A 12,613-nucleotide genomic window follows, 5' to 3' on the forward strand; every position below is an offset into this window, starting at 1 on the left:
TCTTTTCCCATGCCAGAGGCCTTGGGATTACAGAACAATTAGAGTTTCTTTTTTCTAATGAAGTCAGCTTGTTAATGCCCAGAGATTTCAGTAGAAAATTGAACAACCTCTAGTTTTTATAAAACAATTATTCCGTAAGGTCTGAGACCAAGCGTGATGGATTTTATGTGTCTGTAAAGTCACGTGGTTTCCCCAGTACAGTATTCATCATTGTCCAGTTTTGGTATTTTCTCAATGTCCAAGAAAACTGGCAGAAAAGAAGCCCTCTCAAGTGGAAAGCAGTACACAATGCCTGCTAAGACATGACTACATATCCTAGCCAGCCATATGTCTCCCAATGTATTGTTTTCCAGAACACTGTCACACAACGAGGCACATGGCTCAGAGCAGCCCTGACAGCACAAAGGGAAACTTTAGGATGACTGGAGCTTCAAGTGCCATCCCTCACTGGCAGAAGGGAGACAGACCATCACTGAGTCTTGCTTTCAAAGAGTCATCTGTAAGAGTAACCCCTTGGGAGCAGGCAGGCAAACAGGCACAAACCCACAATGAGTGTCTCTGGAGGCAGACAAAAGAAGCAAAGCCCTCTGGAGATGGGTTCAGTATCACTCATGACCAGCAAAGTTGCCCAGTTACCAAGATTGCTGGTGCCAATAGTGCTTTTTACTCCAAGAGACTTAAAAGTACCCAGCAACAGGAAAATTGTGATACCTTTTATAAGTTATGGTCTACACTGTGTGGTTGAGCAAATTTGGGTTTCCACTTGTGGTGCACAGATCTCCTCCTGACCATGGTTCCCTGATCTGCTGGGGTGTCTGCCCATCCCTGCCAGGACTCCAGCCTTGCCCATGGTGTCACAGCTGGTAGATCTTATGTGTGTGGAAGAGGTGGCACTGTCTGTGCTGCCACCAGTTTGCCTGTTCATATGCAGCAAGAAAAAGGCACCTGTGATGGAGGCAGGGGCAACCAGTGCCAGCACCTACTGCCTGTGCGGCGAAAGGGAAAGGAGCACCCTCCAGCAGGCTCTGGGGATGTTAGTGCCTGGTGCCAGTCAGAAGTTGACGGAGTCAATGTGCATATCTCTGGAAGCTGCCTCTCCATGCACCACAGACCCTTTGCCTACTCCAGAGGTTCGTGGCTGTTTCTGTGCCCTTTTTCTCCCCAGTCCAGGAAGAGCAGATTAAAAGCATCAGCCATAAAGAATGAAGGATGTGGTCTCCCTCCATGGGAGTTACCCTCACGGCTAACATCTGGAGGCCAAAAGCGTGAACTCTGTAGGACCTGTCTACCTTGTAGGACTGGAGGGAAGGCCTAAATTGCTAACCCAACCCTGTGTGCAGGCAGCAGCTCCCCATCCCACTCTGGCTTCCATGACAATCTGCAGATCAGAATGCCAGCCAGCGACAGGCACCGCTATTCCTTTGCTAGGGGCACTGTGTCAAAGGGGGAGCTTGGTTCTCCATACCCAAGAGCAACAGTGGCTGTTAAGAAATCGTGGGATAATAGCCCTTTTGATGGATGCCCGGCTTGTGCTGTTGGGATGCAGCGGTTGTGGTGGAGCTGGGAAGGGGGAGGGGGCAGAGAGGCATATGACAGTGCTGATAACAAGTGGGCTTTGTATGCTGTGGCCAGGGACTCCCACAGCTGCTCCAGTCCCCACTCTCTCGAGGTAATTTGGGTAGGAGGAGAAGCTACCAAAGCTCAAGAAAATGAGGATGATAAAATAGATAATATTTTAATGACTCAGTCCCTGCTTCTCTTTAAGAGATGAAACTGTAGCAGAGCACCTCCTCCTTCCATTCAAGCAAGGTCTCTAGAGGAGAGGTTTCTTTGGGCTGGTGGTCTGTCTGCTGCGGTTCCTCTTGGGCAGGGAATGCCCTCAAGAGGGTCTGACCAGCTTGTTTCCTTTGTAGCTGTGTTTCCTTTCCCTGTGTAGCTGGTGAATACTTGGAGCCCATGCTGGCCAGGGGCCTCATCTCTTCTTGCCATCACTCAAAGGGTCTTGCTGACGCTGATGTAGAGTCTGGTGGTAATCTGGAGCACACTCTTGGAAAAGGGCAGGGCAGGTCATTGCCTCCAAATTATCCTGTCCCAGTGATCCTTGCAAGAAAAGGAACAACATGATGCCCTGGGGGTGGGCACCATGACAGAGAGCGGACCATGGCGGCACACAGCATCTGACTCCCATTTACTCTGGTTCTACATCACCTGTCATCACTTGACGACAGTGTCTTTTTTCTTACAATGCATATTCTCTGTGGAATGGGAGATAGTGATTATGGCAGTTGGCTAGAGATTGCCAAGCAAAAAGACTCCCTCCTCCCCCAGCCACCCCCAAGTCCCCCCAAAAAAAGGCTGAAAAACCCCACTCCAAAACTCCAAAACTACACACACTTTGTTACAGTAATCCCTGTCCCAACAGGAGACAAGCACAAACTCCCAGCCGGTGTGTGTGGTTGCTCTTAGTAAGCTTTGGACAGCTGGGGGATTTGGGGATGGGATTAGCTAATACAATTCAGGCTCAATTAGCAAAGGAAACATGGAGATTCCAGCTCCCATCGGGACAGATCTGGGCAGGATCCCTCCAGAGGGTTAATCACAGAGCAACTCGTGCTTCATTCACAAATAACCAAGCTGCCTGAGTGTGCCATCCCACTTACAGCTGGGCTGCCGTTGGAGTGGGAATGCTTGCCATTGCCAAACACCCCCTTAGCCCTTGGACCCGGCTACAACCCGCTTTCCTGCCCATGGGCTGGGAGAGGGAAGGACTAACCGCAGCGGGGAGGGAGAGCAGGCATGCACGCAGGTGCAGACAGCTGGCAGCCAAACAAAGGGAGATCGGAGGAGCAGATAGGGGCGCTTGCAGGATACAGTCACGGCTTTCTGCGAGCAAGACTAAAGACAAGGGGAGGGGGGCAAAGGAGACGTTTCTCGTTGATGAGAAGATGCCGAGATGCACCAGCAATCAGACGCCAGCGCTGTGTTTAAAACTGGGACCCCTGGGCAGGGCTTTTGTTGTCAGAAATGCTCTTTACTTGGCCAGCTGGGAGAAGCAGCAGGCTCACTAGGCTGCTGGGGCATTTATCAGGACAGACTTCCAAGCACCCCTAAGAAACTTGGGATGAAGCAGGGCCCACACCTCTAAACAGCTTAGTGAGCACCAGCTTCCAGACTTCCCCTGTCATGAGTCTCCTTGAAAAGCTGAATCAAATCCTCATGGATGCCTGCTGAGCATCCCCAGCCTCAGCTGGTTCCTCATTTCCAAAAGCTGCCCTCAAATCTCTCATCCTCGGGGTGTTTTAAAGACACATGGCTCCTGAAGAGCTGAGACACAGACTCCCTCACCCGACAGGCCTCTGCTTGCAGAGCTGGTGAACCGGTTCCCAGGGTGCGAGTTGCATGGGCACGCTCTCCCAGGCATGGATGGGTTTTGCACAGCCCTGCTGGAGTCTGGCTGCTAAACACTGGCTTTCTGTGGAAAGCACATGGGCTTGGAAAGGATGGGAGAAGGCCCCAAAGCACTTGGTGCTCTGGGAAAGGTTGCTCCTGAAGTCTGGGCTGATGACTGGCAAAGAGCAAGATGTTAAATGATTTTTCAGATCAGTTTTCAGTCAGATCTTGACTCTGAAGACAGGAGTCAGGAATCAGACCAAAGAAGGGTGATGAGGGACAGGGCTTGGGCCAGACAAAGCAACTGACCCGGGAGATGGAGCGGACCAGGCTTGCTTTCCCAGCCTTCCTTGGATAGAGTAGCAAAAGTTTCACAGAGTAAGGTAATAGTCCTTGACCAGTGCCAGGCAAACACAAAAAAATGTCAAACAGCTCCCCAGGTGTCAACTTGGGAAACAAACCCATCGGCCTCTTCCCAGTTCAGTATCTGGGACTCTCACAGAAGAAGCAGCAGCCTCTGGCACCATGGAACAGCTTTGTGGGAGGCAGCAAACACCACCTGTCCTCATGTCAGAGTCCTCCAGGGTCTGACACTCCCATCACAGCCAGAAAACATAGCTAAGCCTGGAATAGCCATTGACATGAGCAGTCACACAGGCACGAGGCACTGTAGGAGTGCACACCGCTGATTTCTGCCTCTCTCCAATGAGACCGGCTTTTTTCCTTGCTCCTCAGCAGTGTTTGGTGTTTGCAGGCACTGGGAAACATTTGCTCCTTGCACTCTTTCCAATGGAGCGTGGGAAAAGCTCTCACCCTAAGCAAAAAAAAAAAAACCATGGGAATTTGCTTTCAAGTCTATTCTTCTCACTCTCTTTCTCTCCAAGTGAAAAGCCCTGAGCTGGCTTTTTTTCTTTGCAAGGCAAGTTTTCTGGCCAAGGCAAACTGATGTTTGTCTCACATGCTGTCAGCAGAGTGACAGGCGTCAGTATGATGAGGGGCAGTGGCAAATCAAGCAGGACAGAGGGAGTGGTAGCAGACTGTGTGCATCTTCTTTCTGCTCCCCCCCTCCACTTTTAGATAAGGGAGACAGCACATTTCAGCTTCAGCAGAAAGAAATAGTACTTATTTGGAGGGGCATTTTATTCCCAGGGGATATATAGAACCCTTGGTTTGATGCTTGGCACACTGAGGCAGGCAAAGAAGAATGGAAATTTTGCCCTGAAAAAAATCAAGCAGAGGCTTCCCCCTCTGCCTCCTAGATCTGGAGTGAATAGGTAGTGAGCAGAAATAGAAAAGCATCCTCCCCTGTCAGGAGCTGGACCAAGGTTTCGTCCATTTTTGATCCAGCTGCCATGTGATGGATCTGCCCTGTCAAGGCAGACCCTGTGCCAGCACCTGACACACACAGGCAGCAAGTGCTGTCAGCCCTGGGTGCCCACATCTCCAGAGGGCTGGGATGGAAACACACACTAGCCCAGCTGCTCATCCCTTGCCAGCATCCCAGCCTCCAGAGAGCTGGAAGGAGGCGCTTCCCACCCCACCAGCAAATGTCTGACTCCTCTCCTGGCCTCTCCACCTGCCCAGGAGGCCTGGCTATGTGAGTCTGCAGGAGGGCAAGTGGCTGGGATGGTGCAGGGAGTCAGGGAATTTTCAGGCAAGGGGAAGAGGCAAAGACATGCACTTCCTTGCCTTGGAGGCTGGAACACACCTTCTCCAGAAAACAAGGCTGAAGGACCCAGCAGGCATCTGCAGAACTCGGAAGACCGTGTCAAACTTGAGGACAACTAAGCCTGATTGCATCCCGGGGCAGGCCATCACTGCAGGAAATGTGCTCCCTGTGCCCAGGGATGCTGCTGGGAGGGGAATAAAGGCACCCTGACCTCTTGCCTCCCCATACAGCCCTCTCTCCATTATTACAGGGCAACCCTGGGGAACACCAAAAGGACAACTGTAAACCCTGATATGACTCAAGAGATCCATTCTATGCCTGTGTAAAAGAGTGAGGAATACCCTTTTACCCTGAGGTTCAAGGCAGACCTCTTAGTCTTTCAAACTCCATCCTGAAAGTAACCTGATGCCCCCAGCTATTTTTCTTGTGTGAAACTCCCTCCGCAAGAGGTGCCTTAGGTGAGCAGCTGCAGAGACAGCCAGATCCCAGAGGAGGTGTTTGCTTTCTCCGTCTTCCACACTCACACACCCTCTTTTTAATTGTTTGCACATCAAGAAACGACTTGCCGACTTGCCGTATTGCAGCCTCCCAAAGGGAGGCAGGCATTGAACTCGTAACCTGAAACTGCCTCTCAGGGAGACAGCCAGCACCCACCTCCCTCTGTTCCCACGTCCTCTCTCCTGCTCATCCCCGCATGAGCAGCCGCCATGTCCTCCCCTCGCTCTGTTCAGCTCTTCAGCAGCTACACCCTTCACTGATAATGAACACAGAGAAAAGAAGCACAGAGCTGCCATTCAGGGCCTTTCTCAGACACCAAAACATCTCTGTGCATTAATAATCCCTTTCAAAAGCCCCTTCCTTGCACACATCCCACCCTCCCCCTCTAGCTCCCGATGCTTTTCAGGAGCGACTGTGATTCATGTGAGGTGCGAAACAGCACAGTAAAATTTTAATATAGCCTGAACATGATGTGAGAGCGCTCAAATGCGTTTTAAGCAGCCTGCCTGTTTCCAGCAACGCTTTGAAGGCAAGATTGCTTCAGCACTGTGTGAAGAGCTTCAAAGAGAATATTTGGGACTGATTTGACATGACTCAGGGAAGGCAGGAAGCCTTCTAACACGGTTCCCTCAAAGGATGAGCACCAGCAGAAGAATGTGCAGGCTCTCACCATCCCTCCCTGCTGGGGGTTGGCCCAGCTGGACCATGTGGGAAGGCCTGGGAGGACCAGAGCTGTGTGTACCTACAGGACACCCACCGAGTACTGTGACCATGTCCCTATCTCCACAGACTGCCCCAGGAGACATTTCCCTGACCATTGGCTTTAATGCATGCTAATAGCCCTGGGATCAATGGTCTGCCCCCAGCTGGGACTCCAAGGGTTGGAAAGCAAGGGAGATTTCTCCATGCCCCTGGGTATGTGTGATGATAGGAAAAGTATGAAAATAAGGCAAAACACTTGGATGAGTCCAAACAGAAGGAGATGCTGATAATACCCAAGGACTTCTCTACTACAGCCAGTAAACAAAAGGGAAACAAAACCAATGTGCCAGAAAGTGGGAATAGGTGGTGAGTGAACACGAGGCAACAGCAGAGGAGGGTAATTCCCAGAAGAGGCTTTGGAAACTTCCATGAGCCAGCAAACATTTCTCATCTTTGCTGCTGTTCAGTGTTCCTTGTGTTCCTGGGCTTCTCCAGACCTGTAAACAGCAAAGTACTGCTCTCCTGTAAGGAAATGCTCTGGCCCTGGAGACTGTCATACTCAGCCTGGGGACACCAAGGCCAAAGCAAGAGGCTGAGCTCCCCATCTCCAGGTGTCCTGCCAGCTGATGTCCAGCTGGCAACTCCTGGTGATCTTGAATTGTCTCTGCCTCCACACCACAAGCAGAACATCAACCAAAATCACCTTGTCCCAAGCAGGTGGGATCTGTGTTGGCACTGAAGAACTCCCACAGCTCCTTGCCAGACCATCCATTCCCATTTACATGACAAAGGAGCCCCGGTAGTACATGTCACCCAGGGCTGCATCTGTGCTGATACATCCTGAGGGTTTGTGGTTACTGAGAGAAGAGCAGTTGGAGCACTTGGCCTGGCTGCCAGGGAACAAGTGCAGAGAATATCCCACCCTAGGCTGTACCTAGCCTGGGAAATCCCCAAAGGGGACTTTTTTAGAGGAAAATCAGTGGATTTCAGAGCTAAACTGCATTTGCCAGAGATTTGTCAGACATGTGTCCTAGGACATTTTCAAAATGGAGCTCTCCGAGTCAACTGGGAAGTGACTAAGGCATGTGTATCAATTGTATCAACCTTTGACCAGAGTTTGCTCTGAGAGGGAACAGAGGCACCATCTCACCTGCAGCAGGTGAGATTAATGCAGTCATCAACCACTTAGCCTTCAGCAGGACTGGGCCAGCCCTAGAAACACAGGAACAAAGTGCCTGGGCTGAGGATGAATCTTCTAATGCCCAGTTTGTGCTGTCACAGCTGCAGGAAGGTGCAAGACAGAGATCTATCTGCTTTCTGGAAGTCTGCTGCTCCTAAAAGGTTGCAGTCAGTAGTACTTCACAGGAAAATGGAGACAATGGAATGCAAACTGTTTTCGGTGCAGTTTAAGCAAACAGTGAAACTCAATTAGCTCAATTAGCTAATGGACACACTGAGTGTCGGCTGACACACCCACGAGCATGGGCACGGCTGCAAGGAAACGTCACCGCGTCTGTGTGCTCAAAGCCACTGTCTGAACCAGGAGCGACGGGGAGAGAAAGCAGCCAGCAGCCCTGGGAGGGAGTGGCGCAGGGGGTGGCTCAACAAAGGGTGGTGTGACAGGAGGGGATCGCAAAATCACCCACCAGGCTTCAGCAAGGAGCTGTGGCACCACTGTGGAGAAATCCCCCAAAGCCTCTCCAGGAACTCTCTAACACATCTGTACACTCATGCATGCAGGATGGGGAATCAGAGATCTGTGTGCAGCTGCAGGGCTGCAGTCCTGTGGGAGCATAAATTCCCTGACTCGAGTGTGGCAGCAGAGGGGTACAGGCTCTTAGGAAAGGCAGAATGGGCAGATGAGGACGGGGAGCTGCTCTTCATGTGCGTGAGCAGCTGGAATGCATGGAGCTCTGCCTGGGGATGGATAAGGAGTCAGCCAAGACTTTATGGACTAGGACTATAGGAAGAATGAGCAAAGGTGATGTTATCACAATGGGTGTCTGCTGGGGGCTACCTGACCAGGAGGAGCAACTGGATGAGGCCCTCTACAGAATGGAATAATGGCAGTGTCATGTTCACAGGTCCTGGTGTCCTTACGGGGCACTTCAACCACCCTGATATATGGTGGAGGGACAACATAGCAGGACATGAGGAATCCAGGAGGTTCCCAGAGTGCACCTATCATAAATTCCTCTTCCAAGTGACAAAGGAGGCAACAGGGAGAGTTGCTATGCTGAACCTCATACTCGTCAACAAGGAGGGGCTCAGAAGTGAACGTCAAAAACAGCTTTTGCTTCAGTGACCATGAGATGGTGGAGTTGAGGATCCCAAGGGTAGGGAGGAGGGTGAGAAGCAAGTTTCAAGAGAGTAGATTTTGCCCTCTTCCAAAGTCTACTTGCAAGAGTCCCAGGAGATAAGGCCCTGGATGGAAGAGGTGAGGGGAAAGGTAGGTAAAAAACCTGGTTAATACTCCAAGTTCATGAGACCTCCATTCCAACAAATGTATAGCCAGGTAAAAGTGCCAGGAGGCCCATGTGGATGAATAAGGAGCTCCTGGACAAACGTAGATACAGAAAGGGAGCCCACGGAGGGTGGAAACCTGGAAGGAATACAGGAACATTGTTTGAGTATCTGTGTCCAAATTCAGTTCCCTTTGGACTTTAGCCTTCCTAACTCCAGATGGTGAGGTGGATTGAAAACAGGGTGAATGGCCTCACACAGAAGGTGTCAGCTGAGGGTAGGAAGTCTTGTTGGATGCCATTCAGTGTCAAGACTGGGTCTGATCCTGTCCAATATCCTCATTGATGATACAGATGATGGGGCAGACTGTGTCCTCTGCAAATTTACTGGGGACAGGAAACTGGGAGGTGTGGCTGCTGTTTAGAGGGACAGGCTGGGGAAAGAGTTGACAGCAAATGAACTTCAGTGACTTCACGAAGTTCAACAAAGTGGAAAGTAAATGCATCTGGAAGGAAATAGTGCCAGGCATCAGTACACCCTGTGGACCACCCATTTGGAAGGCAGCTTGTCAGAAAGGGCCTCAGGGATCTGGTGGACACCAAGTTGAACATGAGCCAGCAGTGCACCCTTGCAGAAAAGGCCAAGTGTCCTGGGCTGCACTGGGAGGAATTTTGCCAGCGGGTGGAGGGAGGTAATCCTTGCCTCTGCTCAGCACTGGTGAGGCCACTCTGTGTGTATTGTTTCTGCTCTGGGCTCCACATTACAAGAGAGACATGGCGTGAAGATGATGAAGGGACTGGAACATTTTCCCTGTGAGGAAAGACTGTGAGAAATTGGATTGTTCAGACTGGAGAAGGGAAGACTCAGACGGGATCTTATTCATCTATGTAAATACCTGAAGGGAGGGGGCAAAGAAGGTGAAGCCAGGCTCCCTTCCGTGGTGCCTGGTGACAGGACTGGAGGCAATGGGCACAAACTGAGGAGGTTCTGTCTGAACACCAGGAAATACTTTTTTATTGTGAGAATGACTAATCACCAGCACTGATTGCCCAGAGAAGTTGCACAGACTCCATCTAAATTCTCATACAAGATGGAGGCTGACCATCCAGAAGGCAGCTTTGTTATAAGGGTGACTGAGCACTGGTACAGTTGTCTAGAGAGAGTCTGTGGGATTTCCATCCTTGCAGGTATTCCAAAGCTGACTGGGCATTGCCCTGGACAGCCTTCTCTGGGTGGCTGTGCTTGACAAAGGCAATTGGACTAGGTGACCTCCAGAGGTCCCTTCCACCTCCAGCCATTCTGTGATGGAGTGAAGCAATAACCCCTCACAGGAGAACAGAATTATGCCACAGGACAGCCACAGAGGGGAGGGACAATACCCACATGAGGTGACAGAATGAACTGGTTGAATGTTGCCTACCTACAAAAAAGCCACTTGAGACCTGAGGTCTGTAATGCCTTACAGGCTTCCTGGCACAGAGGGTGTGATGGCTAAGGATACAGTCCAAGGGAACATAGAGGTACAAGAAGGTACAGCAATACTGAACAGATCTTCCCCCTGAAACACACACAGGGTTCCTACATGGTTATGCTACAAACCAAGACGAAATCTTCCTATTTCTTGGAACAGAACCATTTGATAGTACTGTTGTGCCTCATCCAGGGCCCACAATAACATTCCTACCCAAGAATACCCAAGGTACATAAAGGCCATAGAATCATAGAATTGTTTAGGTTGAAAAAGACCTTTAAGATCATCAGGTCCCAGGGGCTATGTTTACTGAGATAAAATCTGAGTTCTCAAGAGTAGCATCAGACAAACCCAGCCCCCCTTGGTATTTTATCACTGGACAATGATTTACGGAGCAGTCTAGGAGCCAATCCAGCAAAGGTAGAAAAAAAAGCATGATCAGAACTGGATCTTGTTTGGCTTTGCAGCTGCATCTGACATCAAGTTGAACATCTCTCTGAAAGGTCAGCCCTGCTAAGACAAGCCTGCTGGCACATTATTGCACTAGAGGCACCAGCCACCAAGTGGAATTCTCTGTCTGGTGTTATAGCAAAAAAACTCAGAACCAGAAGGAACCTCTACCACTGGAAAAAAAAACTAAAAACAAGCATCAGGGATAGGTACCAGTCTCTTCCTGAGTGGAAAGGAAATCCTTGGTCCCTCTGTGAGATGTGCAGCTGCTGACCTTGTCTTCTAGCTATGTGGGTCTGTGTCCCTCATTGAGATGGCAAAAATGTGACTGGGAGTGGCTGCATATATTGTGGGTAAAAAATTTTCAGAGCAGCTGAGAGTTGGAATTTGTGCTATGAGTAAGATGAGCTCCTACAGAATGAGTTAGCAGATGTTTTAGGTGATTCATTGTCTTCTGATAACCGCTCAGTTCCGGAGGCATTGCTGGTATGTGAAAACAAGGTAGGTCTGGGTGAATCAGAGGGCCAAGGGAAGAGTACTGGTGGTAGTTAGCAAACACATGCACAGGTTTATTCAGGGACCAAGCTGTAAACTGCCATATTTTCCAAGGTCTGAAGTGAACTTCCTGGAAAAAAATGGGTCTTCTTTGCTGTCTGACTTGGGATGTGCCTTGGGAGCAAGCCCATTACTCCATTCTTCAAAGGCAGGCACTGGTGTGAAAGGCTAGAGGAGCCAAGCTGAGCCATCCTTGCATGATACCTTCTGCCCACCCTCGAAAAACATGCCCAGTGAGTCCTCTGTGCCAGGTAGCACTGGTGCTGCCTGGATAATCCTGGGTGTCTCCAAAAGATGGTAGTACCTTTTCTTTCGTCTCTTGCTGACTTCCAGGACACATCTCTAGATGTTTTGGCCATTATTTCTCCACCAAGCACCTAAACTACAATTATTTGTTTGCATCCACAATTGCCATATTTCACATCTTGAGTACCCACAGGCTGTCTTGAAGAGGACAGATGAAGGGTCTGTAGGATGAAGAAGAACTTAGTGCCAGCTTATACCTACATTGCCACTGGCTTCCCACTTTAAACCAAAGAGTCTGCATTTGTCACAGAACTAAAAGAAGCAGAAAATACAGAGGACTTTTCAATGCAGCTCAATGGCTTTGCATATTTCCCAGAGCAAACTTTATAATTATACCTTATCCTAATTACTGCTGCACTAGCAAAGACAATAGAGCAATGGAACAGGCACCAGCTCCCAGGGCATCCAGGCAGTCCAGGCCATGGGAAAAGTTGGAAGCATTCCCAGCCCTACTACTAAATCCCAAATTGTGGTGCTCAGGAAGCTCAGCAACAAGGTTGCAAGTTCAGACATTTCAGTAAGGCTGTTCCAAATGCAGTGACAGGCCTGAGGGAGGAATGCAAGGTCAGCTCCCCTGCATGTGCTGCGTTGCCATCGTACCTATGAGTAACATGGGGCTGCCTTGCAGAAAGAGAGGGCTGCGCTGTCCAAGTGCAGTGCAGATGTGCTCCTGATGTGATAGAATAACCCAGCTTTGGTATGGATTTAATATTTTCTTTTGCAGACCCATGGCAGCCCTGTCTGGAAGAGCCCTCCCCAGTTTCTGGTCCAGCCTGCCTCTGGGAGCACGACTGTTCCCAATGCTGGGGCAAGCCAGGTGGTTTTGTCTAACCAACACTACCAAACCCCCAAAGGTGACAGGCCAGCTCTGCTCTGAGGAGCTGTCCCAGGGCTGCCTCTCCTCTTAGGGGAGATTTTTTCCCTAAAATCCCTGAGCTACAGTAGTAATTACTTGCAATGAGCTTTTTATAAAAGGAAGGGAGAGGGGGAAGACAGAGCAGAGGAAAGATCTGAGAATTAGCAAAGCTTAAACATTTGCAGGTGGTCTTAGACTGAGCCAGTTAGCTCTGTGTTGGCTTCCAGTGAGGAGACAGCTTATGTGATGGACA

Source organism: Camarhynchus parvulus, chromosome 4, assembly GCF_901933205.1.
Source record: "Camarhynchus parvulus chromosome 4, STF_HiC, whole genome shotgun sequence".
In the NCBI taxonomy this organism is placed as follows: Eukaryota; Metazoa; Chordata; class Aves; order Passeriformes; family Thraupidae; genus Camarhynchus; species Camarhynchus parvulus.